Source organism: Halichoerus grypus, chromosome 6 (assembly GCF_964656455.1).
Source record: "Halichoerus grypus chromosome 6, mHalGry1.hap1.1, whole genome shotgun sequence".
Taxonomy (NCBI): domain Eukaryota; kingdom Metazoa; phylum Chordata; class Mammalia; order Carnivora; family Phocidae; genus Halichoerus; species Halichoerus grypus.
In genome coordinates this window covers 174,520,122-174,547,815 of record NC_135717.1, presented here as the reverse complement: position 1 = coordinate 174,547,815, position 27,694 = coordinate 174,520,122, and the positions used below count along the sequence as shown (strand labels likewise).

The window sequence follows — 27,694 nt, the reverse complement described above, 5'->3', positions numbered from 1 at the left end:
TGCTTGGCTAGGGCAGGTAGTCTCAGCCCGGGCTGGGCCCGAGACCCGTAGAAGGTGGCCTGGGCTCCAGCCCTCCAGGAGTGACTCAGGGGTCTGGGGACAGGATGCAGTGCTTGAGAACCATTCACTTGGGAAGGCCCACGGATCCAAGGCCTCCGTAAGTTTCTACCATGAGGTCTCAGATTTTCCAATGGCTCCATGGAAGATAAGGTATATTTTACCAAAAATAATTTTGAAGCCACCCTTTAGTTGAAGTGTATCTATTCCACACATTGAGGGTTTCTGCAAGGTCATGTGCATGGGACCATCCATTCATTCACTCGTTTTGTGCCTACTGTGCAGCAGGCCTCCAGACCTCTGGCTGTGGGCTGGCAGTGCTGAACCTGTCCTCCTGGGGCTTACTGTCTAGAAGGGAGACAGTCAACGCCAGGTACAAACTGACAAGGCAACGAACAGGGCAAGCACACAGTGTTCTGTGCAGAAGGAAAACCCAATTTCCTTTTGGGGCTCAGGGAGAGTCTGTTGGAGTGGTTGGCATTCAAGTTATCCAGTGTCTATGACTGTGCCAGGCACATAGTAGGGCCTCAAAGACCGTTTGTAAAACAAAACAGGCTGGGGGCCTGTAGGCTGTCAGGTGGCAATGTGTCCCCCATAGGCTAGCGCACGGTGGATCAGCCCTGGGGCCCTAGAGCCAGAGGACTGAGCGTGAGGCTTTGAATCTCATCTCAACCACTTACTAACTTGTGGCCTTGCTAAGTGTCTTTACCACTCAGCCTCATGTCCTCACCCACAAAATGGGGACGGTCACAGGGCCCACCTCCCAGCCCAGGGTTAGTATAAGGATTAATTGGGGAAAAAAACAAACAAGAAAATATAGAAAGTCATTTGCAGAACATGTGAATGCATGGAGAGACAAGAGCTGAGTTAGGTTGGGCAGAAGGAACAGTGTTTATGGAGGTCTGAGTGGGGGCCCCCAGGTGTGTGTGTGTGGGAGGGGGCACTGGGGCTCCCTTGGGAGTTCATAGAAGGTCTAAGCTTCAAAGCATGACCTCATCTGCACAGGATTCTTCCAAGGTCCTGCTGGGCCTTCAACAAGACGGTTCTGGCTGCAAAAGACAGGGCTAGATTGGACAAGAGGGCAAGATGGGAAGCAAGATGGTGACACATATTGGGGTAGGGGCAGCCATGGGGATGGAGGGAAGCAGGTGGATTCCAGATTCATACTGAACTTGGTGGAGATGGAGGGGAAGGAGGACCTTTGTCAGGGATGACTATGGTGTGAGTAATTGGTGGGTGGCACTTCATTTCCCAAGGTGGGAAGAGTGGGAGGAGAGCAGAACTGATGGGGAAAACATCAAGAGCTTGGTTCTGGGCAGTTTTGGAGACGAGGCACATAGAAAAGAATGAAAAGACAATGAGAGGCCAGGGAAACTCTACAGCTTCCAGGATCCATGGCTTAGGGTATTAGTCCTCAGCCCCCATAAGTGTATGGGACAGGGTGGGAGGGGAGGACAGGGGAGGACAGGATGCCACCCCTTATTTAGGGGTGGGGCTGTGACATGTTAAGAAGAGGAGCACCTAATTAAGACTGTGTCTTGATGTGGCCAGAAAAAAGGAGCAGGGTTATCCATTCACAAGAACACTTGGGAGGGAGGCAGGGACAGCTGTGTGTTTGGGACAGTCTTGTACTTTGTTGAGGGTGCAGATCCCTTGGGACTGTGGAAGCCTCCAGAACTGTCTGGTTGGAAATTGGTCTGATGTCCTAGAGCAGAGGCTTCCTTCCCCGAGGCCCTGCAGAGGTGGTGCAGTTGGCTCTTTGGCAACCGGGCAGCTGCCCAGTTTCACCCCTCAGCCCCCCGCTTGCCCCAAGAGAACCCAATGATCCCCCCAGTGGAGGGGTGGCTTTTCTTCTTTCTCCTCTTCTGCCACTCAAGGAGACCCGAAAGCCCTACGCTGTGAGATGCCACCAAGAAGAACCTTTGGCACCTGCCGCCAACAGTCCCTGCATTTCCACCAAAGGGCCCTTCCCGGGTGTGGGGGTGGGAGTGCGTGGTCAGAGGTCTCTGGGCCAGGGGGTTCCAGGAGCAAACTTGATTGATCCATTCATCTGTCAATGGGGGTTCACACTCCCCCTCCACTCCTCCCCTTTCCTCTCCTGCCCCCGCTCTGCACTGCTGCTTCCTTTCTCCTTCCCCTCCTGCTGTGCCTCCCTGCCCCTCCCCCTCTCTGTGTCCCCTCCTCCCTTTCCTTCTCTTCTCCCATCGGCATCATCCCCTGGCTCCCCACCCGCTGGGCCATGAAGCACCAACATGGCAGGCGCCCCGCCGGCTGCAGCAACTCCGGGGTGTACGCTGTCCTCAAGGGGCTGACAGTCTAGGGGGGAATACGACTAGGAGGGCCCTCGGAGGGGGCAGGCAGGAGTCGCCGGGGAAAATGAAAGACTGCTTGAACTGCTGTGCCCAGGAGGGTAAAGAAGAGTTGGACCGAGTGATGGGGTGGGAGACGTGATGGGGTGGGAGACGGGCGGAGGGACGCTGCGGGTTGGGTGGGAGAGAGCAGCACCCAGGCATCGGGGAGCTGGGAGGCAGGGAGGACAAAGCAGGGAGGTAAGGATGCGGCCTCCTTCTGAACCCATGGAGCAGCACTAACAGGGTGTAACAGCGGTGGAAACACGATCACATTGGCCTTTGGGAAAGTGGGGAGACAAACACGGGGAGGGGTGGAGAGATGGCTGTGGAGAGCACCCTCGGAGGCCGGAGCTGACAGGGCAGGATTTAAGGAGGTGCCAGCTGGCAGGGTCATGAAGATGCAGGGATGGCATAACTACTGTGCAGGGTCTGAGGGGTGAGAGGAATGGGCCACGGAGGAGATAGGACAGGAGCTCTTGTTTGCACCGGGCGGTGGATCCTGACTGCTTCCACTTGGTTTCTGGTACCCATGCTCGAGCCACGGAAGAGCATTCTCAGGCTAGTCACTGGTCTCAGGAGGAGGAGTGACACATATGGCGCCAAACTGAATTCCATGGCCGAGATCAGCAGAGCCTCCTAGCTGAGTGCAGCCTGGATCGGCAGACCTTAGATAACCTATAGTTCATAAAATAAACGACTGTTGTTTCAGGCCACTAAGTTCTAGGGTGGTTTGTTACAGTGTTCTTCTGTGGCAATAGCAAACTGGTATCCTATCTATATGTGTATTTAAAAATCTGGAAGTCTGGGTGGTTGGATTTGGAATAATTTCTTCTTTATGTTATCCCTATTTATTTTAATGAGCATGCCTTAACTTTTATAATAAAAAAATGAACAGATTCACACTTTGGAATAATCTGGAGATAGCCTGGAAAAGGGATTCGTTGGGGAGGGACTGGAGGTCTGGAGGAACGAGGAATCCGAAGGTCTGGAGGAATGAGGGATCCATTCAGGAGGTTCCTGCAAGTTTTAGCAGGAACGCTGAAAGCCTGAGCCCGGGCAGGGCTGGCCCCCTTCATGACTGCACCCCACGCCTGTGTCCCCCCTACACGCCCTTCCTTTTGAAAACCTAGTTTCAAAGTGAGCAGTCTCACTGAAAAGAGATAATAAACCACATCCAGAAACTGATGACAGTTAGTGGCTTTTATCAGGAAACATCTTCAATTTAACAGGGACACAGAGCTATTCTCCAAAGATGGAAGCTTGGGGACTGGGAAGCTGGAAGATGTTTTTGGTCTGGGAGACAAAGTGCTTTCTTACTCATTCTCACCCTCTTGCACAGATTGAGGCTCCTACCTTCCCTACTACCCACACTGTACCCATGAGCTTCTGATGCTCCTCCAGCCATTAAAGAGCCCAGCATGAGGCACTCGCCTGTGGCACCAACTAGGTGGGGAGGGAGGGAAGGACATTGTAAGTCAGTACGCACTGGGACGAGATTGCAGAAGTCACAACACACCTAAGCTTTTTGTGTCTGGAGCAAGGATATGAGATATAACATAACATAACATAACATAACATAACATAAAACATAATATAACGTAATGTAATATGGTATAATACAATACACCAGGGCAAGAGGAACATGAGGGATCAAGATCCCAGAGAGAAGGGGACTCATGTTCTATAACTCTTTCCCTCGAGACATTGCTGATTCCTAAGAAGTGTGAAGCAAGCAGCTGAGAAGCCAACAGAGAGTGACGGCTAACAGAACTATCAGCGTTCTCACGGAACTGGGGAGACAAAAAAAAAAATCAAGGCGACTAAGGCAACCAGGACTTGAGGGTCCAAGATTCAGGAAAGAAAAGAGGCAAAGAGACACACAGCAGCTGCGCCCCTCAAGCGATTTGCTAATTTGTAAGCCACCTGTGCTCAGGAGGATGAGAAACTGAGCAAAAAGTGGCTGCCAAGAGCCTGAGAAGGTAAGCAGATATTTTAGCAGTTTCTCAGTGCTGGAAGACAAGAATTGGTGTTCAGAACCCACCAGGGAAGAGCGGTCTGATGAGCAACTGAGAATCTACTGGGAACCAACCCTACAGGGCTCTGCCCGAGGGAAAGAGTAAATTTGAAATAGACCAAGCCTTACAAAAACTGAAATACAGCCTTGAATCAGCTCCATCCCTAGGGAAAGAGTAAACTTGAAATAGACCAAGCCTTACAAAAACTGAAATACAGCCTTGAATCAGCTCCATCCCTATCTAAGCACCTGCCAAAATCTAAAGCAAATTCTGTCCGGAGGAAGATGAACATTATCCAGAGTCCTTGAAGTTTTTACACAATGTCTGGCATTCAGTAAGAAATCACCAGGTCTACCAACAAACAAAAGCAGAAGAAAAAAAATGACAGTAGAAACAGACCCACAGATGATTAGAAACTAGAGTCGTCAGACCTGAAAATCACTATAAAAGTTATTCATATGTTCAAGAATAGAGGTGACAGTGGAGAATCTTTTTTAAAAATTTTTTAAAAAGATTTTATTTATTTGACAGAGTGAGAGACAGCCAGAGAGGGAACACAAGCAGGGGGAGCTGGAGAGGGAGAAGCAGGCTTCCCACTGAGCAGGGAGCCCAACGTGGGGCTCAATCCCAGGACCCTGGGATCATGACCTGAGCCAAAGGCAGACGCTTAATGACTGAGCCACCCAGGCGCCCCAGACAGTGGAGAATCTTTAACAGAGAACAGGAATTTATAAAAATGGATCAAATGAAAATTCTAGAGTTGAAAAACTCAATACGTAAAATTAAGAACTCAGTAGATGGGTTTAGTAGCTAATTGTTGGTAGCTGAAGATTAATGAGCTGGAAGACACCTTTGCATAAAATATCCGGAGAGAGAAAAGAGAATGGAAAACAGAAGAGTGCATGAGACACCTGGGAGGTGGTGAAGGTTGTAACATGTGGGATTGGAGTCCCACCAGAAGTCATCATGTGCCACCCAATGCCATGCATCAGAGGGGATGCTGGTGCCCTGCTCTCTGACTCTCAGTCCCCAGTACTGGAGAAAACAGACATCTGTGGGTTCAGCCCCCCAGTCTGTGGTATTTTGTTAGAGAAGCCTGAGCTAAGACACTCATATTGAAAGGAAAACAGATGGTCCTTTTTTCCCTTGGGGAATTGCCTTTTGGAAGAGTTGCTTCCTGTATTCCAGCCACACTGGCCTGTGGGATTCTCCAACATCCCAAGCTCTTCCCTCTGCCTAGGAACAACTCCCCCAACCACGTGCATGGATCCTTCCTTCCTCCTTCGGGCCCCTGCTCAGGTGTCCCAAGACTGCTCATGACCACTTAAAACATCTGCCTTCCCTGTCACCTTGAACACCCTTCCTGCCTTATTGTTCTTCAAAGCACACTTCTCCCCTGACACATCCTGTATTTGTTTGTGATTAGCTCTCCTTGCAGGAATGAATTTCTATGACTGAGCAATCTGTTGTGTTCATTGTTCTGTCCCCAGTAGAGGCTTCATATATATTTATTGAATGAATGAATGAATGAATGGCACATTGGATGGCAGAGCAAAGGATGGGAAAGAGCCTGGGTCCTTGATGGCACCACGGAGCTGTGAATCCATTGGTCCTGGAGGTCGTTCAGCTCATTCCGTCATTGGGGGATCCCATTTGAGGTGGGAGTCTTTGTTACCGCCCCCCACTCCTTTTTCTTCCTTGAACACCCTACACTCACACTCAGCTTGCTGACTGTCTGCTTGGAGTGTGGGCTTTCCAACTCTCCTTGCAGTGGACACCTGCTGACCATTCTGACAGTTCCAAGTGGCCCTGCCTCCCTGACCACAACCTCTAAGGTAGCTCCCTCCCCACTGACCTGCTTATTCCCTTCACAACACATGCTATTATCTGAAATCCGTGCACTCATCTGCTTACTCGGCTGCTCTGTGTCCTCTGCCAGCCCCCATGCTCTCTAGAATGTGGTGAAACCCCATCAAACCTCTTCCCAGCAATTCCTCAGAGCCTAGAGGGGCTCCCGGCACACAGTCGTTGCTCAGTAAATGTCGGTAAACACGTGGATCTCTGTTTTATAGAAAAGCAGACAAGCCCAGCGTGATTAAATGACATATCCCAAGTCACACTGTTAATATCGGGTTTAGCACCTGATGCCAGGACTTCCTTCATGGAACCTAACTGCTTCCCCAAAAAGACAAGAAAGAAAAAAGAGCAGGGAGAAAGAGGGTGAGGGAGCTCATAAGCTCCCGAAATTAAAAAAAAAAAATTTGCGGAAATGTTTGGTTTGCTTGGTGCTGAGAAATGAATTGTAAAACTGTGTCCATTATATAAATTTCTTTCATAGTGATTTATGCTGAGGATTATGGAAATTTGCAATACTGGGGTTGGAAGTTACCTTAAGATGCATCTAGTATAATCGCCAACTGGATGCTTTAATCTCTTCCCCAGCAGGCGGTGCCGGGAGGCATTCCTTGCTTTGAATCTGCCCTAGCGAGAAGATCAAGGCTGTTAAATTGTATCCAAAATAAAAATCAATACCTTAGAGTAGGAGCCTGAGGGGCCTCTCACAAGTTTTAGGCACAAACCTCAGGATTTGGGTTCTGAGCATCTATTTTGAATATTCAGGGTCTGGTCTTTGCTATTTCCGGTTCTAGAGAATGTTCCAGAAGAGTGAGCGAGCTGATAATGGATCTCTGAAGAGGCCAGGTGTCTCTATGGGGTTGGCTTTGTCACTGAGCCCGGGTTTGTCTTTCTTCACGTTGGGAAGAGTTGTTACGGCCCCCATCCTCACCGGGCCCTAGAGAAGGGACAATTGTCACTTTCTTCAGCCGGTCCTAGAGTCAGCCTGCCGTCGCATCAGGAATAACTGGCACCAGGCAGTGGGAAGGCTTTCACTGGCTTGTGAGCTGCCCACAGTGACTAAGAAGCATGAAAATAGCAGCCGAAAATGTCACACCCACCTCCCACCTCTCCAAGAAAAAAAACGAACCATTGGCCCAGGGGGATGCAGTCTGTGAGCAGAATGAAGAAGCAACAGTTTATTTGCGGCCAGAGGAGAGGCTTCTGGAATGAATGTGGCTGGTGACTATGTTTGTTGTCCGCCGACAAACAGATCCCTCGCCGGATCTCCGTGAAGGGAGCCCCGTCAATTCCACTTGGCGGGGGCTGGCACAAGTTACTGGCAGGTCACCCTATAAATAAAATACGCCACGCACAACCCATCAGCCTTCGAGCCCTCATTTCTCCAGAGAATAGGATTCCTACCTTCCATCGCGGATGTGAAATTTTGTAAGGAGTAAAGTGTCCATCAGTTTCCACCCATTTGCCGGGACAGCACCCCCCCCCCCCGCCCGATCATGGACTGTTCTGTCTTTCTTGAGGTCCTTTCTGATGAAGGGGAATGGGGGGCCACCCTGTCACTCAGGGGGCACTGAGCAGCTGTCCTTTGGTCCCTACCCCGCAATGGGAACTTACTGGCACTTGGTCTCTTGGGGCTGACTGCAGCATCACTTACTATCCTCATGGAGACCAAAGCACCTCCTCCTGCCAGCCACAGCCAGGGTGCTCCACAGGGAGGGCATCCTGACCAGCACCGATCTGAGTCAGAAAGGGTCAAGTACTGAGAAGTTGTAACTAAGGGATTCAGAGCAGAAAGAAGGTTAGCTGCTGTTTGCTCCACTGGCAGGGAAGGCAAACAGAGATCCTTGTTTCCCCCCCCCCGCCCCCCACCCCGTGCAGAGATGAGACAGCTGAGCCCCGCCTGGTCACCCCGACTGCACCCTGCAGCCGAACTTCCCTCCTGGGGAAAACAGGAAGATTTGGGCTGGGCCCCAAACACTGCCTAGTAAACGGGGTTGTCATAAGGTTCTGGTCATTAGTAATAAGCCTTTCAGACCAGTCCTAGGAATCCATAGGAATGATCCAGAAGGAGGCAGAGGTTGTCTGGAGAGAAAATACAGCTCTTAACTAGATAGATAGGAGGGGACAGGAGTGGGGGTGGTGGAAATGGATACACACAGAACGGGAGTTAAGGACACTGGTGATGCTCTCTGGTCAGAGTGAGGACCTTGAGGCTGATGATGGCTAGTATTTACTTAGCTCTTACTGTGTGTCAGGCATGCTCCAGGTGCCTTCCGGGGTTCACTCAGTTAGTCTGATTAATGACGACCCCATGACCTCTGTATCTGCTCTGATCCCCCTTCTGTCGACCAGGAAGCTGAAGCTCAGGGATCATTTCTGCTAGTAAGTGGCTGAGTCGTAGTAGAATGTGTGTGTGTGTGTGTGTGTGTGTGCATGCGTGCGCATGACAGAGAGCCTGTCACCATTTCTTGATTTCCATCATTTCTTGATTTCCGTTTCTTGATTTCCTTCCCCTCTAAAACTGCAGTCTCCACAATGTAATTGATGGAAAAATGAATTTATTTCTTTTGGATGTACGGGTTTGATCAATAAAGGACTCCGGATCTTCTTAGGTTCTTTTGACTTTCATATTGCTGTACTCTTTGCTTCAGAGTTATAGGATTCATAAAACAAACAAACAAACAAACAAACAAAACACCAAATCCAGCCCTAGAGATTCAGGGTCTGATTTGGTAGTGACTTGGGAAAGCATCTTGCCCAGTGCCTCCCTCACTTGCAGCTTGGGGAAGCTGGGGAGGCCAGCAGGAAGGAGGGGAGGTGGCAAGGCCAGCCCGTGGCCCAGCCAGAGCTAGACCCCCCGGCAGCTCTTCTGTGACCTCCCCGGGGGACCCCCCCACTGCCCCTCTCGCACTCCTCACCACTGACCCGCCCCTCCTGTGTAGAAACTGCTGTCTGGTCCATTGCTGATGACGCCTAAATCTATCCTAAATCCATCCCTGTCACTCAGACCTCTCCATGCATTCATGCGAGAGACCCTCACGAGGTCATCCCCTGGGCTCCAGCCCCACACAAACAGTGACTCCCCACCCAAAAGTGTCCCCTCATCCTGTGGCTCCCATGTGACCTGATTGCCCTTGATGGACACCCCAGCGTCACACTCCACACTTCTCTCTCCCCCCTTCTTCCCCTCCTCTGTCCTCCCACCACGTCCTCCATCCAGCGGCATCTGCTTCTCCGTGGTTCTCTCGAGTCCATCCACCTCTCGAAGCTGGGAGAGTTCCTCAAGCCTCACTATACATGTCCCCACCTTCGTGAAGCGCTCCCCAGCCCACCCTCCCCACTAGGCTGGGGTTTCAGGCTCATCCTCTGGGCTGTCTCTGTCCCTGCACCTGGTCGGGGTCCTGGGGATGACATGAGATACAGAGAGAGATTTGTAGAACATTTGACTCGCCCCCCCCGCCCATGCCACCCCCCCCAGGACTTGGCACCCATGTGGATGGGGGAGAGGGGGAGGCGGGGGCCACTCGGGTGCGGGTCTCTGACTCTGAGAACCAGGTGGGCAGGTGGCACCGCCATTCTTAGGTGCAGGACTCTTTCGCAAGGACAAATTCCATCTGGACACCTGGATTTTGAAGGTCTGGGAGCACTCCAGTGTGAAATTTTCTGTTGACTGTTGGCATAGCATTCAGGTGCTTTCAAATCTTAGATTCAGAAGTCTCTGGTGGTGGTAGACTTACAGAACCAGGAGATGATAGAACTTTATACGCAGTCGATGATAAAATCTTCATGTAATTCCAAAGAGCTCTAAATATACTCGAAACAACATGGATGAATCTCCCAGAAATTATGTCAAGTGAAAAAAACCAGGCGCAAACGAGTCTGGACTGTACTGTGTCATTGATGTAAAGTTCCCAGAACAGCTAAAGTAATCTCTTTTTTGTAAGTAAGCTCCATGCCCAGCGTGGAACCCAACACAGGGCTTGATCTCACGACCCCAAGATCATGACCTGAGCCGAGATCAAGAGTGGGAGGCTTAACCGCCTGAGCCACCCAGGTGCCCCCAGAAAACTAATCTTTAGGGATAGAAATCAGAGCAGTGGTTGCCTCTGCAGGAGTGGTGGGGTGAGGGGATTGAAGAAGCAGGAGGGAATCTTCTGGAGTGCCAGGAATGTTCTAGATCTTTATTGATCACATGGGTACATACACCTGTCAAAACTCAGAGACCTGTTCTCTTACGGTCTGTGTCTTTCACTGCATGTTGATAACTTGTATTTAAAAGATAAAGAAGAACAGCTCCAAGGACCCCCCTCCCCTCTGTGTAAACATGTCCCATGAAGGGGAACCCAGTGCCTGCTTCGTAAGACACAGCCTGGGGACAGCAGGAGGACCCCTCTGGTATGTTCCCAAGGGGGCCTGGCCGGCTTCTCCTTTGCTGCCACCACCCGTCCAGTCTTCCAGGGGCCAGTGACCCAGGGCTGCAGGGCGGCCGAAGGGCTAACACTGTGACGGACAGGTGACCGGGGCTCGGGGTGGGGGGAGTGAAGCTCCCATGTAGGACTCTCGCTGTCAACAGCTTGCACTATTTATAGGTTGCTGATGTCTTCCGTGCGGTGATTCATCCCTTCTACTTAAATCTGTCAGTATCTTTAGAACACAAAGGAGGGCATTAAAAAACGCTCTGCAAATGGGGAGAGAAGGTGGGCTGACAGGCCTGGTGTTTACAACCCAGACCAGGAACCAGCAGTTCAGAGTCCTGGAGTTTCTAAGTTGGAAGTTCAGGGACTGCGGAGCTTCCCCCACAAAACACACACACGACCGTGCACACACACTCACACACACGCTGACCTCTATTCTTGCTCTGGAGGGACCATGCACAGGATGAGGCGTATTTGGTGGCTCTCTTCAGCAATCACAGACTTTTTCTTTGGAGGGTAGGTGTGGTTTGGGGAACAACCAAAAACACGTAGAGGAAGGGCGCCTGGATGGCTCAGTCGTTAAGCGTCTGCCTTCGGCTCAGGTCATGATCCCAGGGTCCTGGGATCGAGCCCCACATCGGGCTCCCTGCTCCATAGGAAGCCCGCTTCTCCGTCTCCCACTCCCCCTGCTTGTGTTCTCTCTCTCGCTGTGTCTCTCTGTCAAATAAATAAAAAAATCTTTAAAAAAAAAAAAAGAAAGATTAAAAAAAAAAAAAAACACGTAGAGGAGAAAAGCCTCAGCGTGTAAAGCAGTGTCCACAGTGTGACGGCAGATGGACACACCCGAGATGACCCCCCCCCGCCCCGCCGCGGGCCTCGTCTGTGTAATTCCCTCTCCTTGGGTGTCGCAGGCCCTGTGTCTTGCTTCTTAACAACAGAACGTGGCAGTGGTGACAGGAGTCACTCCTGTGATCAGGTGACGTCATTTGGCGTTTACATGTTTACAGCAGATTCTGTTTTAGCGGATGGCAGCAAGAGACCCTGACTTTGAGGGATAGGGACGTGCAGGGGGCCTGTGTTCAGAACTGCAGGGGCCTCTGGGAGCTCAGCGCGGCCCCCCAGCTGACACCCAGCAAGGAGGCCAATCCCTAGTCGTAAGTGCAAAGCACCAAAGGAGCCTGGAAGGGGACGCCGGGCTCCCATGAGACCCCAGCCCAGTGGACAGGCTGATGGAGGCCGGTGAGCCCTGAGCAGAGGGCAGCTGGGCCTCGGGAGCCGTGAGACTAAGTCGGGTGTTATTCCTGCTGAGTTTGTGGGGATTCGCTACACAGGAAGAGAAAGCTGGTGTGAGTGCTTTGCCACGTTATACCAGGGGGAACTGGGACTCCTCTCCGAGTCTGTATGCATGGAGACTCCTGGAGGACACACAGGGAGCTAGTAAGAGGGTCCTGCCCTGAGGGTGGGCTGGCGACAGCCGGGGCTGTCTCTGTACCTCTCCTCACTCTGCGGTTTCGAAACATATAAATGTTGAACCCTACTCAGAAGGTGACAGTTACTGAGGACTATTTCAGGCACCATGTATGAAACAACTCGGTTAACCCTTACCGCCCCCCCCCCGGGAGGTGGGGCTGCTATCCCTTGCATTGGACAGACAGGGAAACTGAGGCCCATACACTTCCATACTCAGTGTGCTTGGGCTCACGGACCGCCCCCCCCCCCCCCCCCAGAGCTGGGATGCGGGCGAACACGCTGGGCTCCGGGCCTGAGCCCTTCCCTGCTCGGCCCCCTTCGGCCGGGTCTCACAGGGCAGCGAAGCGGGAGGTGCCCAGAAAGCCGCTCTTGCTGCCGGGAGGGCAGGAGCCACTCCGGACGCTGGGGACGTGTGGTGGCGGGAGCCTCACCGGGCACGCCATGAGTGCTGGCTAAACCCCCCGTCAGAGCTCGACAGGCTCCAAACGTTATAACCTGCGGTTAACGCCCAACAGTCAGACCGGGAGGAGGCTCCTTTACGTTCTGGACACTTCCTTGCGTTGACCTTTGCAGTTGACATTCTATGCCTTAGCACCTACTCCTGTCCCTTCTCTCATTCCTGAGTCTCCTTTGATTAAAAAAAATGTTCTTTAAAAAGGACTTTACGTATCCCATGAAGATGGAGACGTTTCTAACCTTGTTATTTTACATATAGGAGTTGGGTTTCATCAGCAGGTTCTTGAGTTTCTATATGTCATTAGATTATTTTTGGAAGGCCATATGCAAGGATCGTCTCATAGGAACCATTTCTGATCTCAGGGTGTTTTTCTTTAGTTAATAAAAACCACGGTTTATAAATCAGGCATATGAAGATGGCATTTCCCTCAGCTTCCAGGGTGATGCCATGATAAAATCCACAGCTTAGGTCTTTATGCTTTTTCTTTTCTTTTTTTGGTCTGCTTTTCCTGAGGAGACAGCTCTCCAAACAACCTCTTAAGGAGGTAGGAGACCTGTGTTCCTGCTAGGAGTACTCTCGCGCCCAGATGCCCCTGCAGAAATTTCCATTGTTTTATGTGTCTCCCAACAGCGAAGTATCCTTCTTACATCGTCCCCGCCCCCACCTGTGTGGTTTTCATTTTATTCCTCTTCTCTCTCCCTTCCCCTTCCTCTGGTGGGGTGTCTCGAATAATGCTTATAAGGGTGGCAGAGCAGAGGGGTCCACACCAAAATTTCACTTCTGGGTTTGCCACTCTCTCGTTAGCTGTGTGTCCTTGGGTAGTTACTAAACCTCTCTGATGCTTAGGTTCCTCACTATCAATGGGATCACCTCTACACCTGCATAGCATTGCTGGGATAGATGAAATCTTTTTTTTTAAAGATTTTATTTATTGAGGCGCCTGGGTGGCTCAGTCGTTAAGCGTCTGCCTTTGGCTCAGGTCATGATCCCGGGGTTCTGGGATCGAGCCCCGCACTGGGCTCCCTGCTCGGAGGGAAGCCTGCTTCTCCCTCTCCCACTCCCCCTGCTTGTGTTCCCTCTCTCGTTGTGTCTCTCTCTGTCAAATAAATAAATAAATAAATAAATAAATGATTTTATTTATTTATTTGAGAGAGAGACAGTGAGTGTGCAAGCAGGTGGAGGGGAGGGAGAGGCAGAGGAGAGAGAGACTCTGCTCTGAGCATGGAGCCTGAAGCAGGGCTCGATCCCACCACATTGAGATCATGACCTGAGCCAAAATCAAGAGTCAGATGCTTAACCAACAGAGCCACCCAGGCGCCCCTGGGATAGACGAAAGTCTTTACACAAGGCGGCCACTATGACGATTGTTGTGAATAGTCCTGAATCAGCCCTTGGCACAGTGAGACTAGACTTCGGGGGAGCCTCCTCCATTGGATTGTCAGCGTGCTCAGTATGTCACCATGAGTCATTCTATGCAACCTGAACAGGTGGCTCAGGCCAGGCACACACCAGCCCTGAGGCTGAACCCTTGTAGGCCTGGATAGCCCGGAATCCTTCCTTCTAGGTCGATACCTGTGCGTCTACCAATGGCTAGGGTCTGCTGAAGAAAATCCCAGGTGTTCAAACCGTTACAAGTTTCCCGTGACTGGTTGCAAAGGTGAAGGCTGAAAGGGTTTGCAGAGAAAATATCGCTGGTCCTTTCCCATCTTGCTTATGTGTTTAAGATACGGTGGAAAATTGAGGACGAGCTGGGAAATGTGTAAGTGCACACGCAGATCCCCCCACGTGCTCCACATGTAACTCTGAGGGACTTCGGGCAAAGAGGCCGGGAACGAGTCAATATAGCTGCTACTCCAGGCTCTTGGCCGGGTGATGGCTTCGCCCGTGCGTGCATGGGTAGACTACGTGGCTTTCCTGGCTCACAGGGACAGCCTTCTTGCCACAGCCCTGACACCCAGGGATGGTCCCTGGGCCTGGAAGTGTGTTCTGTGACCTGCCTCCCTGACCATGGTGGGCTGGTCCACAGGGTGACCACTCACCCCAGTTACCTGCCTTCTCTCCAGGGCTAGGAGGATTACGTGGTCACCACTGTCCCTCCCTTCCCAGTCCCCCATGGATACAGGAAGGTGGGGGCTGGCCACCGAGCTGTGATGTCTGACCCGGGCCTTAAAAGCAGGTAGGGGTTGTCTGGGCAGAAGAAGGGGAGGGTGAAAGGAATGAGCACCATGGAGCACTGGGGAGAAAGCGCAGAGACCTGGCAAATTAGGGGCAGTTGGGGAAAGCCAGGAGGCATATTCGGGGGCCAAGAGGTTGGAGAGGTGCCAAAAGCCAGACTCAACTCAGGGCCCCTGCTGGTGGGCTCAGCATAGGGTGGGGTCTGACATCCCCCGAGACCAGCAGCATCTCATCCAGCCACTGCCCAACGCCCTTTGCACCCTGAGCAACGGAGCAGCTCGAGTGGACCACAGGTCTGGATTCAGGAGGCCCCCCCGCCTCGCACTGCGCACCTACCTCTCCAGCGTCCAGAAAGTTGCAGTCAGCTCTGTGTCTCCCTGCATTTTACACTGAATGTGCGTCCTTTGCTCTCCCTTTGTATCTCTCTGTTGGGGAGCCGGCAAAGCAGAGGCCCCTGGGGTGTTTTTATTTCCTGGAAGCCGAGAAAACTAATGTGTGCTATGTACTTTAGTGGGTGATCTTCAGAAAACCCATAAGTGTGTTATTTAAAAACCAATTTCATTTCCTTTTAAACATGGCAAAGTCACTGGTCTGAATTCAAGGACTCCAGCATCTGAGGTTTGGTGTGGCACATGGGTCACAGGGAAAGAAAGGAAGGGAAAGGCAAAATGCCGTTTGGGTATTGAGACCCACAGGGAGACACCTGGTGGGTAGGGGGGAGCACTGAGGGATTCCAGGGTCAGTTTCAAGTTAAGGAACCATTTCTTTTTTTTTTTTTTTTAAGATTTTATTTATTTATTTGACAGAGAGATAGACAGAAGAGCACAAGCAGAGGGAGTGGCAGAGGGAGAGGGAGAAGCAGGCTCTGCACTGAGCAGGGAACCCGAGCGGGACTCGATCCCAGGACCCTGAGATCATGACCTGAGCCGAAGGCAGATGCTTAACCATCTGAGCCACCCAGGCGCCCACCATTTCTGATTTTACCCTTCGAGCAAAGCCTCCCACTAGACCAGAGCCGTGTGGTGGGGAGTACAGGCTCCAGAGTTCCCTAGGAATTACTGCAGGAGCCCCATCTACACATTCCCAATCCAGTAAATGCTCCCCGGGCCTCCTCTAATGCTCACTTCACAGTGGGGAGGGGCCAGGATGGAGTCTGGGTCACAGCCAGGCGCAGAGAGTGATTTGGACTTGCAGGATCTTTGAATCCTAGACTCAGAAGTCAGAGCCAGTCCTGTCTCACGCCCACTTGAAAGCCAGCCCCCTGCAGGGCCTTAGGTGCTTGCAAGACTTGGAACCAGCTTTATCCCTCCCCAGGGACACTCTGAGCACACTTCTCTCCCAGTACACCTGGCAGTCCACCACCCTGACCGTGACAGTCCAGGATCTCCCTTTCCTGGGATCCCAGCGCCTCCCACTGCACACCCCACAGCCTCAATGTCTTCTGTGCTGAGCTCCCAAACCCTAAACCTCACTCTCGATTGCCTATGGGCCTTTTCCTCCTTTTGCTCAGAACTACTCTCCCCATCTTCTCATATTTCAAATCTCAATTTTAAATGACACTTCCATGGGGAGCCCCTCCGTGATCCCTGGAAGATAGTGAGCCCCCGCGCCAGCCCCGGCCAGGGTTACGGAGCCTGGCCTCCAGCGGGCCACACTGGCCACAGTTGGTATGGCCAACTGAGCCACAGGTGGGCGATGACAAGGAGGCACAGGGCGTACCCGAGTGCTGAGAAGGACGGGCAGCCCCTTCCTGGAGGCCGCGAAGGTGGCCCGAGGAGGTGGACATGGGGGCTGGTGCCTGAAGAGTGGCTCTGAGTCAACCAAACAGGAGAGAAGGAGGATGTTAGAGGCAGAGGGCACAGGGCGAGCAGATAGTAAGCAAGGGTCTCTCGATTTAGGGGCTGACTTCAGGGTGCTTGGTGGGGAGCAGAGGGAGATGACAAAGGGCTGGGTGGGTCTGATGGGACCAGGGTTCATTCAATAAGCCATTATGGAGAGCCTTTGACACGCCAACTCCTATCCGGGTTAGCCTCGAATCCCGAGGGTGCGGGTGGGTGCAGAGGGCAGACAGCATCCCTGGGGCCCCCCTGCAGAGTGATGCACATCGGGGGAGGGGAGACAGGCCGGCTGGCGCAGGGTGCTGGGGACACCTCCCAGGAGGCTGGAGGATGAGCTGGCGCCCAGAAACCTGGAGACGGTCCTACTAGAGACAGGATGGGCTGCATGTGGGGGCTGGGGAGGAGCCAGGGTCCTGGCCACCCGGGGCTTTGCCTTAAAAAACCAGGCCAGGATGGTCTGGGGAGGGGCAGTTTGGAGGGAGTGCACCGGGACTGTGATGTGAGCCCGAGGTGCCTGCTGGGGAGGGCTGGCCAGAGGAGGTGGTCGATGGCTGTGCATGGAGCTTAGGGACAGTTCGGGGCTGCTGGGTGTTAGAGCCATGGGGAGGCCACAGGCTGGCCAGGCTGGCAGAGAGGAGAGGCTCAGGCCGGGCTGGCAGAGGGAGCCCACCCATGGAGCCAAGCAGGGGGGCCAGGGAGGCTGGGGCCCCAGAGCCGGGAGAGGAATGGGGACCAGGGCCTCAGCGGCCCTGAAACACCCTCTTTGTCTTCCATGATGTCATGGTTCCTGGATCTTCCCCAACTTTCCCTCAATACATTCCCGGACAGGAAGGGTTTTTTTGTGGGGTGGGTGGACACCCATACATACGAGGGGACAGCAGTAATAACTAATTATGTCCGCTCCTGGCACTGTCCTAGCTGCTTTCCCCCCCTGACAGCCTCCCAGAGGCAGGCGGTGCAAATATGCTCATTGGGCCATTTTACAGATGACAAAACCGAGTCATCGAGAAGCTGGGGGGCTGTCCCGAAGCCACATAGCAGGCCTTGGTGGAGGCAGGACCAGAGCACAGAGGCACGGTCTCCTGAGTCCACACAGTGCTCGGCCGAGGTCCAGAAGGAACAAGCCCCTGCCGAGAAGAGGCCGGGGTGGGGGTGCACGCGGGGCCGCACCAGCTCGTGCTGGGAGCGCACCGCCGGAGCTCAGGGTTCCAGGCCACAGGTGACACGCGGGCTTGCCACCTGTGCACCTCGTGGACAGAGGGTGTCACGGCGCCTGAGACCCGTGGCTGTCCTGCAGGGAGGAGCCTCCGAACATGGGAACTTGGGAGGAAGGCGCTGGCTTCCTTGTGAACGCTGGACGTTCACACCTCGGGGGAGAGCAGTATCTTCGCTTGGGGTCTTTTCCCGCTTACAGTTTCCCCGCGATCCTAACCGGCAGGAAGCCTCTAGGCTGTTTTCCCCTTGCACTGGACCCCGCCCCTGCACACCCAGAAACTCGTTCCTTCCGCGTGAAGAAAAATGGCACCTAATTAAGATTAGATGTGCTTTTGCCGTTCTTTGAAACTTATTTCCCTCTGCAAGTTAATAATCTCGATCAATCACCCCTTTCAGGGCAAATAATTCGCTCTGGGAGACAGTGGCAGTTTGAATTGTACCTGATTTACCTTAAATGGCTTTGAACTTTTAAAACATCCCCCTTTAACTGTGGAGTTGAAACAGCTCAGAATCCTTATAATGATTGTAATTACAGCTGCGGTTTAGTTAGTGCCAATGACATTCTGGACTTTTCACATCCATCCTGTCTGCTTCCCAGAAAACGTCTGCAAGCCAGGAATTATGAGAGAGAGAGAGAGATATCTTCATTAGGGAAGTATATCTCAGAGAGGTTAAATAACTTACTCAAGTTCACCCAGCCGGCCAGATCTGACCTAAGATTTGAATCAGGCCTGTCTGCCTATGCTTCCCTCACCGCCCACGGAGGCTCTGATTCAAGGATGTGGGAGCCAGGGAAGACTTTAATCTTGTCCCCCACCCCTCTGGCTTTGTGGGTGAGCACACCCGCCCTCCAAGGGGAGATGGGGACAGTTGCAGAGTTCTAGGAAGGGAAGTGAGGGTTCATTTCCCTCCCAAGCTGTGCAGGATGACTGAGGGGATGGGAATGTCTGTGCTTGGAGGGTGGAGGCAGAGAGGAGGGAGGCTGGGGTCAGGCTAGACCCAGATGGACCAGAGACCCGTGTGCAGGGGGTGCCAAGGAAAAGGAGCGTGCCCGGAAGGGGACAGGTTGCTGCCAGGCTCAGAGCAGCAGAAAGAGCAGGCTGGCGGGGGCCACCAGGTACTGTCCCAACAGCTTCTGCCCCGTACCACGCCCCTTCCAGGTTCCTGCTGGTTTCTCTTGCCTTCATGTTACAGGTGCTAGCCCGGGGGTGAGCGTGAGCTTGGGGAATTTGAGGGACTGCTAGGGTCCGGTGTGGCTGGAGTGCCTGGAGAGGCCAGCAGGGGAGGGCGCGAGCTCACAGAAGTTCTCCATCCTGGGGCTGATGAGTCTGAGCTGGGGACGCATATGTGCAAACCTGTGGCCTCGTGCTGAATGAGCGGATGGAGGCAAAGGCTAGGGGCAGCGGGGCCAAAGGAGTTACTGAGGTGAGAGAAGTATTGCAGATAGCAACCGCCACCTGAAGAGCCATTTTGGAGTGGGACCTGGGGACAGATCGTCCGTGGGGGTGAGAGCCAGCTCAGGGCTGGTCCCAGCCTTCTGACCACTGTGGGTGCTAGGCCGTTCACCCAGGTCCAGATGCAGGAGGAGGAGGGGGCTTGGGGAGAAGCAGGGAATTCTGTTTGCTTCACCTGGGGGTGGTCCCCGCAGACTGATACCTAGAGAGTTCCGGAGAGAGAGTTCTCTGCCATAGAGATACGGTAGCAAATGGTCATTTCCCTCCCCCAATTCAGGCAAAATCCTAACAGCCAAGCATCATAACACTGAGAGCAGTATTAAAAAGATTAAATAAATAGGGGCACCTGGGTGGTTCAGTCCGTTGAGCATCTGACTCCTGGTTTTGGCTCGGGTCATGATGTCAGGGTTGTGAGGTCGAGCCCCACGTCCAGCTCTGCACTCAGCTTGGAGTCTACTTGAGATTCTCTCTCTCTCTCTCCCTCTGCCCCTCCCCTCCACTCACACACGCTCTCTTCCAAATAAATAAATAAATAAAATCTTAAAAAAATAAATAAATAAAAAGATTAAATATATCAATATATTTAAAATATGTATAGTTTAAGATATTTATTTAGAAGTGTTTATATTTAACATGTCATATATTTTATATGAATACATATTATAAGTATATAAATATTAATATTAAAATTTAAAATTTAAAACAATATATTTAAAAAAACAAAAACAATATATTTTTTTAAAGATTTTATTTATTTGAGAGAGAGAGAACACACAAGTGGGGGGAGGGGCAGAAGCAGAGGGAGAAGCTAACTCCCCGCTGAGCAGAGAGCCTGATGAAAGGGCTCGATCCCAGGACCCTGGGATCATGACCCAAGCCAAAGGCAGACGCTTAACGACTGAGCCACCCAGGTGTCCCTAAAACAATATTTTTTAAAAACCTCTGGACACAATTTGGTTCCTTTGCCCTGAGTCTTGGATTGGCACTACTCTGCCTAATCTGACGCTATTTGTTTAATCCTAGGCCTGATTTATTACTTGTTACTATTTTTTTTACTTGAGTACTGCTGACACACAATGTTGCAAGAGTGTGAGGTGTACAGCATCCGGCGAGTCTAGACGTCACATGATGCTGGCCCCGAGCGCAGCTCCCATCCGTCACCGTGCATCTCTATCACGATGCCATCAGTTCTACTCCTTCTACTGTGCCTTTCCCCTCCGTGACTTAGTCATTCCATCGCTGGAAGCCTGGACCAGGCTCCCTTCCCCCGTTCTGCCCATCGCCCCTCCCAGTTCACTTCAACTCGCTTGTCTTGTCCTCATTCCATGCTAGGGGCCTCGTCCCGCTTTGACTCACTCAGAGCAGATGGGGACCCACTTCCTCCAGCTGATGGAAGTTTCCTCTGTCCTTCCACTTAGCGTGCTTGCCTGTTGATGCTAATTGATGCAAGATACTTTGTATCTTTGGAAAGTAGGTGAGCTCCTGGTGGTGAGCTCCCCAGCTCTTCTCCTGTCACCTTTGGACTTTCATTCCAGGTTGCCCTGGACCAGGTTCCCCCCCACCCCCCACTGCACCGCAACTGACACCCAGCCAGGGCTGTGCTTTACCCTTGGCTCTTCCCTCCGCAGCCTGGCCACCTGCAGGGGGTTGAATGGTGGCCCCCCAAAAGATATGCCCACATCCTAACCCCCGGAACCTGTGAATGTGACCTTATTTGGAAAGGGTCTTTGCAGATGTAACTAAGTTAATGATCTCGAGATGAGATCAGCTGAGGGGGCCCTAGATGCAATGACAGAGAGCCCTTAGAAGGGACACAGAGGAGAGACAAAGCAGGGGTGAAGGGGGGAGGAGGTGTGGTGGCAGAGGCAGAGACTGAGCACTGGCAGCCACCGGAGGCGGGAAGAGACAAGGAAGGACCCCACCCCACCCCCCAGAGCCTTCAGAGGGAGCGCCACCCTGCCCACGCGGGACTGGGGTGCCCCGGCCAGACGCACAGCCGACATGGTCAGTCCCAGGCATTAGGAAATGTGGAGGGGAATGCTAAGAAATGCAGGGCCCCCCGAGGCAGGGGCCCCACTTGCCCGAAGGCTCTGAGGGCGGTACTGACTTTGGGCTCCATTCCCTCACCTGGCAGCTGGGAATAATAATAATACCCACCGGGCTGTGTCGCTGTGCAGGGCAGCTAAGGTTCTGCAAGCCAAAGAAGCCCACCAATGCTCAGGCACGCTCTCAACAGGAGGTGTTCTTACGGAGTTTGAACCACCGTACTCAAGCAGTACTCAAATAAAAATAATAATAACAAGTAATAAATCAGGCCTAGGATTAAACAAATAGCATCAGATTAGGCAGAGTAGTGCCAATACAAGACTCCATAAGAACACCTCCTGTTGAGAGGTGTTTTTGTTTTGTCTCTCCTCTGTGTCCCTTCTAAGGGCTCTCTGTCATTGCATCTAGGGCCCCCTCAGCTGATCTCATCTCGAGATCATTAACTTAGTTACATCTGCAAAGACCCTTTCCAAATAAGGTCACATTCACAGGTTCCGGGGGTTAGGATGTGGGCATATCTTTTGGGGGGCCACCATTCAACCCCCTGCAGGTGGCCAGGCTGCGGAGGGAAGAGCCAAGGGTAAAGCACAGCCCTGGCTGGGTGTCAGTTACGGTGCAGTGGGGGGGGGGCGGGGGGGACCTGGTCCAGGGCAACCTGGAATGAAAGTCCAAAGGTGACAGGAGAAGAGCTGGGGAGCTCACCACCAGGAGCTCACCTACTTTCCAAAGATACAAAGTATCTTGCATCAATTAGCAAGGGAAACTCCGGGACGGAGGTTCGGTTTGGACGGAGGTTCGGTTTGTACACACAAAGGGATGTGAACATCGATTCTGGAAAATCACTGGGACAACACAGAGTAAAAAAAAAAAAAAAGCCAACTCAATGGCTCTTCTGATACGCATGGACACGTAGTAGAAAGTGGAAAAATAAAAATCTCTTTCCTAGAATCCTAAAATTGTCTTTCTTTGGTTTTGCTGGGGATTGCACCAAATTTCCTCGAAGCTCTTTCCTGGAGTTTTCATGGCAGGATGGGGGTGGCTTTGTTCACTGCTGGAGGAAAGTGATGGGGGACAACGTGAGCCCTCAGGAGCCCGGAGCCCGGGACAGAGCCAGCAAGGAGGCCATCAGCACCGTCTCTGCAAGTGGGGGTCTCTCAGCCCTCCTGGGGGGCTTGGGACCACCTGATTGCCATTGTCTGTGATGGCAAGTGCCAGAGGAGAGCAGGATCACTGAAGCACATGAGGGACACCCCGGGGCTCAGCCCAGCTGGTGTGGACAAAGGGGCAGCACCCCGTCGCTGAGTAAGTCCCTCACCCACCCTCGCTGCCCCCCCGCAGGCTTGCCCTTCTGATAGGAGTCGAGTGGGATCCTCGGAAGCAGGCTTCGGGGGTGCTGCCAGGGGCCTGTTTCCTGGGCTCACTCGCCTTCTCCATGCCTGGGCTCGCCCACCCGCTCACTAGTTGGAAAAGATCTAGATGCTTGGAGCATGCAGGCCACATGGGAACCTGGCAGGGAGTTTCCAAGTGCCCTGACCTCTTGGGATGGGACACCCCACTCCCACCCAAGCCCCTTTGAGCCCACGTCTGGGGTCAACCAGTTGTGTGGGCAGAGGGGGGGCTCTTTGGAAGAAGCAGGACAGAGTGGCCCTGGGCCCCACGTCCCTTTGGATCCCAGCCCCAGAGTTCATCCTGGCCCTAGGCTGGCAAAAGGTCTAAGGATTCTGGGAGGGACTGGTCAAGCCATTCTCCCTCTAAGGGAGCGCGGGCCATAGAGTCACAAATCTCCCAGGGCAGGGTGCTCTGTCCCCACCTGAACTTCCGTGGAGTCTTAGAGCAGAGCCCCCCCGCCCCCCCGCAGCTGCTCCCTGTGCTTCCAAGGCTTCCATCCTTCCTCCATTCCTGTCCCGTGGGGGCAGACAGGCCAGGTTCCATGCTGAAGTCCGCCATCCTTGCTGAGGGCACCAGCTCTGGGACCCTGGCTGGAAAATCTCATCGACCTTTAGAGGGAGCTCCCGGTGCTGGGGCACACCCCGTCAGCACCTTGGAGGGTCCCAGAGAGGGCTCCCCCGCCCCTTGTTTGCCCTGGTCTGTGAAGGAAGGCACAGGCCAGAATGAGCAGGGAAGGAGGACCCTGTTGTCCCTGTGACATGCTGCCCCACCAGTAACAGCCCCCTAACCCTGTGCTTTATCGGGAGCCATCACCACCTCCACCCCCTCCACCGCCTGCGGTCAGGGGAGCTGGATGCGAAGAGAGTTGGGGGCCCCGAGACACTGGACCCACTGCAAGCCATCCAGAGCGAATCCAGCTCAGAGGAGCAAGGGGACACCAGCGGAAGGGACCAGAGCCCCCAGTGATGTGGGGAGGAGTCCAGACAGGCTCAGAGTTGTGCAGGAAGGAAGGTGGGGTGAGGAGGGTGAGAAAGAGAGTCCCCCGAGTCTGCCCATGCTCACGCTTACATGCTCTGCCTGCTCCTTCATTTGCTCCTTCACCCTGTGCTCAAGGACCCCCGAGCCCCCCCCGGCGCCAGGCCCTGTGTCAGGGATGCTGCCCCGTGCAGGAGCCCTCTGGGTGCTGGGGCTGCAGTGACGGTGTGAGTGCGTGACTCTGAGGGGGGCCGGGGACGGGACGACCAATGCCACGCCCGGAGCAGTGACATTCAAGCCGTGTTTTGGAGGATGGACTGAGAGCCATCACCAATCTCCCCCAAGTGCTTGGGTCCCCTCAGACCTCTCTCTCACCCCAATGCCAACGACATTCATCATCTGCTCCACGATCCAGCGCCGAGAGCCGCAGAATCCTGCCATGGGCCGCCTCCCAGCCAAGCCAGGGCTCCCCTCTGCGGGGCCCTGCGGCGTTGCTTGCTACGAGTCCCCGGGCTCCAGTGGAGGGCTTGCTCAGTGCATGTGCCCCCTGAGGAGCTGGCTCCTCATCTGGGGCTCAGAACGGCCTGCCCTTGGCTTAACGCTCTGCTTATCACTGCCTTGACATCCTTCATCATTTTTGAACGAGGGGCTGCATTTTCATCTTGCCCCGAGCCTGCAACGTATGTATCCCGTCCTGGCCCGGCCATAACCCCTTCCCTCCGATAAAGACACCTACAGATGCACTTCAGAGTTCCTCAGACATAATTTTAGTTAATATTTCATTGTATTTTCTGGCCCAGCCGCTCACTGGCGTTATGACTGCCCCTGGGAATAAAGTTTCTGGCAACAAAGAATGTCCTTGTAAGATGTTCTTTTTATTAAGAGAGGCGATATCGTCAATGAAGAGTCAAACATGGGCACCGGATGAATTTGGGAGTGATTATTCCCACTAAGAAGAGGCTCTCATTTTTAGGAAATGATTCCTTATGGCATTCCTTTAAATAGCCTGCTTCCCCGATGCATTTTTAATGTGCTTCAACATATTAGAAATTATTTACATGCTGTCTTCTCGGGTCTGTCCCTTCAGCCCCCGTGTGCCGAGCCCCCACCTGGAGGGATCGCACTCTGGAAACGTGGGCCCTCCCAGAGGAGTGTCACCTGGGGAGGGGTCACCCGCCTTGCCGTGAGCAAGAGGGGCAGTGGGGATGGAGCCAAGGGAGTGGGGGATGTTTTCCCCCAGCAGGCCGATGGAGCCTGCCCAGCAGGAAGCCGTATGAGTGGGAGCTCCAGGGACGGATGGGGACCCCGGGAGGAGGTCATGTTGTGTGGCCTGGATTGCCAGAGGGATGTGTCAGGAGAAGCTCTGTTGGTGGCAGGGAGCAAGGGCCTTTGTGCTCATCTGAGGGGCAAGGCCATCCGGGCTGTGGGGGGCAGGGGAGTGTCACCCCCGAGCCAGGGTCCAGGCAGATCATCGGCTGCAGCCGGAAGACAGATCAGGGCCCCCCCAGCCTGGGGTTGCTGGCCGGCTGTGATGACCTGGAGAGCAGTGTGTGACCCATCTGGGGCAGAGGTGCTGGGCGTCAGGGACGGGGACCACTCTGAGAATCATCTCCGAGGTGGCCCCAGACAGGTGACCGAGGCCCAGAACTCGGGGGCGAGGCAGGTGGAGTTGAGGACAACCAACCGTTTCCTAACTCAGGCCAAAGCTGGAGCAAAGGGATGAGCGTGGGCGTGAAGGCATGAGACAGCAATCCCGTGGGGACACGAGGGCCTGGCACAGGGCGGCGTCTCAGGGCTTATTCTGCTGGGAGTTCCTGGTGTGGGGGAGGGAGAGAAGGGAAGTCAGGAGAGGAGGGAAACCAGTCAAGGGACTCGGGCCGACCCTGGTCCAGTGTGACCTCATCTGGACTTGCTTGCCGCTGCAAAGCCTGCTTTTAAATAAGTGCCATTCTCAGGCTCTGGGTGCCCGGGCAGGTTTGAGGGACACAGGTCCACCCAGTGTGGGGGTTAAACCCCGGAGGCAGGGGCCTCGACCTGTCCTTCTTTGAAGCTGCTCTGCAAGAAAGACCCACTGATGACCGAACCCCAGAGGGTCCTGGGGTCAGGACCTGTGGAAGCGAAGGAAGACCACACGTGCTGCCCCTTCCATTCATATCCCAGGATTGGGGCAAGAGGGAGAGGCGTCGCAGATCCAGATGGGCCTTGGCCAGAGACCGCTCTCGGGGAGAAACTGTGTCCCAAGTGTCACAGAGAACCTCATTTTAGGGCCACAAGCAGGAGGAACACTTCAGTGGGTCAGGACAGTGTACATTTTATTTCTGGTGGGTGATGCTCTTTCCTCCAACCAGAGTTCTGTGTGACCAGAGCTGCCCAGATGCCGGGGGACAAGCAGCGACTTCTCTTCACCTGGGTCAGCAGAACCATGTCTGGGTCATCAGAGACTCTGAAGGGCCAGAGCATTGTTACCTTCCATAGTCCTGGGGAACACTTATGGTGGGTGCTGTTTCTTCTCTTTTCCACTCAAAAATGCTGACTCCGTGTCCACACTGGGCCTGTGAGTGTGTCCTTCCCTTGTCTGCTCCCAAGCTCCATTTCCCCATTTAGCCAGAGGAGGAGAGAAATCAGCATTGGCCTGTGGGGGTGGGGTGGGGACAGCACGTGGGTTTGGGGGAAATAAGGTCCGGTCTGGGAAAGCGAGGCAGGCGTGGCCATGGCCAAAGGGAGGGGTGATAGCGCATCTCTGCCAGTGGCCAGGACCCCCCTCATTTTACAGGTGAGGAGCCTGAGCTGGGGCCAAGGCAAGGAGGGTCTCTAATGTCACTCAGCAAGGTGGGTGCAGGCACCAGAGAGAGCCCCTATGTCCCCAGCCACATCCCAGGGTGGACAGTGTGCGTGGCCTGGAGGCAGCAGAAGCCAGACGTGGTTCCACCCCGCACCTCTTCCCTGCCGGGGCCTTGGTAAATGCACAGCGTTCTCACCTGGAGAGCGGGGTGGGGGGCGGGTAGGCACCCCTCATGTCACTCCACGTGAGAACCAAGCCACAAGGCTCCTGGGCAGTATCGCGCTTTCCAGACCCACACCTGCACGGGCCTCCCGCTGGGGCCGACTCACGGTCTGGTCCACCTGGACGGAACACGGGGACCCGCCGCTTCGTCCGCTAGAAGCCACCGAACTAGAGAGGACAGGAAGAGCAGATGCAGACGTCTGTTCCCAAGGGAGACGGGTCTCCCTGGCAGACTGGAGCGTTCTCTTCTGCTTTCACTCCGTGCCAGGTCACAGAGACCCAGGAGGAGCCGCCAGCGACTGGTGGTATGACAAGCCCTCCGTGGCCAACGAGGAAAACAGCATCTAAGTGCTGCCCAAGATCAAGGCTGTATTGGAAGGCCTGGAGCAGGGGCCAGTGTGCACCTGTTTGAAGTGTTCTTTGGGGCAGCCTCAGACCCGACTTGGGTACACTGAGACCACGGAAGGACCTGGTGGCTTGATGTGTCAGGACCATTCGGGAAATTTGCAGACTGTGGGCAGGAGAACCAGCTTTCCAGAGCAAATACCTTTTCTTCTGTGGGCTGAGCAGAAAGAACACTAGAAGGTGCCCGTCCCCGTGCCTGTGTGATCCTGGGCAGGTGGGGGACCCCGCTCCCCAAGCGCCAAGTGAGAACCACAAAGCCTGCTCAGGAGAGAGGGTTGGTAAGGATAGAGGCCTTCCTAACGCCAGGGAACACAGAGCGGTTTTTAGGTCAGGGATTCAGGAACGCCCGGCCCACTGCTGCGCATTGCTGTCCTCCTGCCCACAGCCCCGGCCCCTCCCTCAGCTCACCTGCAGAGAGCACCGGCATCCCGGGGTCTTGGCGCCCTTAGCAGGAAGAGGGGAAAGAAAATTCCTGACCCCCCCCCACCTCACAGAGGTACTGAGCCCTCCTGGAGGAAGGAAGCTGCTGCTGTCTCAGGGCCTCTTGCATCCAGGCACTTATTGCAACGCCCAC

General features: G+C 53.8%; 1 long non-coding RNA gene across 1 annotated transcript; it reads right to left on the bottom strand.

Moving 5' to 3' along the window:
• Positions 1–24,565: 24,565 nt before the first annotated feature.
• LOC144382175 (uncharacterized) lies at positions 24,566–27,670 on the bottom strand. The gene is made up of 2 exons (XR_013448617.1): positions 26,823–27,670; positions 24,566–26,343 (listed from the first exon to the last, which is right to left on the bottom strand). It is a non-coding gene; the product is annotated as an uncharacterized LOC144382175 (long non-coding RNA).
• Between the last annotated feature and the right edge of the window lie 24 nt (positions 27,671–27,694).